The sequence below is a fragment of the Fukomys damarensis genome, unplaced genomic scaffold (assembly GCF_012274545.1).
Source record: "Fukomys damarensis isolate Sample0158 unplaced genomic scaffold, DMR_v1.0_HiC HiC_scaffold_33, whole genome shotgun sequence".
NCBI lineage: Eukaryota > Metazoa > Chordata > Mammalia > Rodentia > Bathyergidae > Fukomys > Fukomys damarensis.
Genome location: NW_022900945.1, coordinates 56,059,238 through 56,061,536, shown reverse-complemented (window position 1 = coordinate 56,061,536; position 2,299 = coordinate 56,059,238).

Below are 2,299 nucleotides of genomic sequence, written 5' to 3'. Positions count from 1 at the left end.
ACATACTTAACCCCACTGAAGTATAACCTTAAAAGTGGTTTAAGATGGTAGAGTTTGCTGCATTTAGTTATTTATTTGGTATCAGGGATTGAACCTGAGTTTACGAGGTAGGTGGCAGAACCACTGAGCTAAATCCCCGGCCCTATGTTGCATTTTTTAAACCACAGAAAGAAGAAAAAAGAATGTCATACTTTTATTTTACATAGTCCAAAAGTAGAACCCAATGTCCGTCAACTGATGAATAAACAACTCGGTGCATGTTTGTTCAGTAGATACTAATGTCTGCAACATGGTGCATCTCACCAAAAGCAGCCACACACAGAAGCACCAAGTGTGTAACTCTGTTTACATGGAATTTGAGAACTAACCTATAGTGATAAGACTATAGAACAGGGGTATCCTTCAGGGGAAGAAGGGCAAGGGGAACTTTCCAGGGTAATCTTTTATTTCTTGATTTTGATGATAATTAATTGGTACATTTTATTTTACTTCTTAGATGGGTGAATATTTTTGTCAAAATACATAAAAAGTACCCATAAACTTTGTACACTAGGTACATATATAATTATATTCCAATAAAAGGTTGAGAAAAAAGTGAGAAAGAACTGGAAGAGTCTGAACTCATCACTTTGGTTATGCTCTTTAAACCTCAGGTACAAATATCATGCCCTGAAGCAATGTGTGGAAACTGACAAATTATGAGAAATAAATGCCCTGACTTAAGATGGGGTTACAAGCAAATAAATCACAAGTGGAAAACTGCAAGGAGAGAATGCACTTAACATTCTCACCCTATTAAATGTCAGTTTATCCACATTAACTGGCTGTTTCTCTTCCTCCTTCTGTGGCTGACAGGGAGCCAACCGTGGTGGCAGTGGCAGTGGCAGCAGCCTAAAATTGCTGAGTATGGAAGCACAAATTGCTAGCCCAGGAAAAGGAAAAAGAAAAACCACACTGGAAGAATGGATTCTACTGAATACATCTGGCTTTCACACCATCATCAAGCTGGAAATCAAGCTGGTAACCCAGGATCATCTGTATTTGAATCTTGGTTTGATGGAGCATGTTTTGTTATTCTGATAAAATTTTTTTTTTTTTAAAGTAATGTAGGGCCAGGGATTTAGCTCAGTGGTTCAGTGGCCTGCCTTGCAAGCGCAAGGACCCGAGTTCAATCTCCGGTATCAAAAAAAAAAAAGTAATGTAAAAAATTTTAAAACAGACCTTTAATTAAAACAGATTTTAAAGTATTACACAATGCTTTTATCAAATATCTTAAAACCTGAAACTGAATATTAGCTTTTAAAGTCATGAAAAATACTGAATGAGATAAAACATTTTTAAGATTATAAGCAAAAGAAGAAATAAAAAAGAATAAATTGCTTCTACAGAAGAAAAAATAGATTTTTATGATTAACTGCAAAGCAAAAACAAGGGGCTAGAGATGCAGCTCAGTGGTACAGTGCCTGCCTGGCAATCATGAGGCCCTGAATTCAATTCTCAGTACCAAAGGGAAAAAAACAAAACAAAACAAAAAACAACTGCAAAGCCAAAATGAGATAGTGAACAATAAACAAAAAAAATTCACAAAAAATAGTTTTCTTTTATAGTGGGCATATATGTACTCTTGTTTTTGGAGCATATGTATAATTTACTTAAAAATCACATAAATGCAGTATATAGGCAAGATACTGAGAATTTTGAAAGTAGAAATTAAAGTGGTTAAGAGGATATGCAAAAAGGTTCACTTAATCATTATAAAAGTACAAATTAAAAGAGATACCATTTTCAATTTAGCCTAGATTTGCCTTTTTCAGTTAAAAAAAAAAAAAAAAAAAAAAAACCCCCAAATTGAGACACGGGGGGGGGGTCCCCAGATAAAAAAAAAAAAAAAAAAAAAGAAATCCCACAATTTGAGACAGGGTAGGGTGAGATCCACAGTGAATGGAAATTGGTATAGGCTGAGTTTCTTCCTTCCAAACATATGAAACCCAAATGCTCCCAAATCCCAAAACTTTCTTTTAATTTTATTATGAGTACGTTTGCAGTACAGAATGATTACATTCATCACAGGGAGGTGGAACATGTACATAACAATTCTCTTGAAAATCTTCAAACTTCTGAGCTCTGGCAAGATGCCACTAAATTCCACACCATGAAATGTGCTTAATACACAAAAATTATTTTAAAATATTGTATAAAACTCCATTCAGGAGACATGTTTAAGGTATATATGAAATATAAATAAAATTTCATGTTTAGTCTTGGGCCCCATTCCCAAGACACTGTATTATATGTGCAC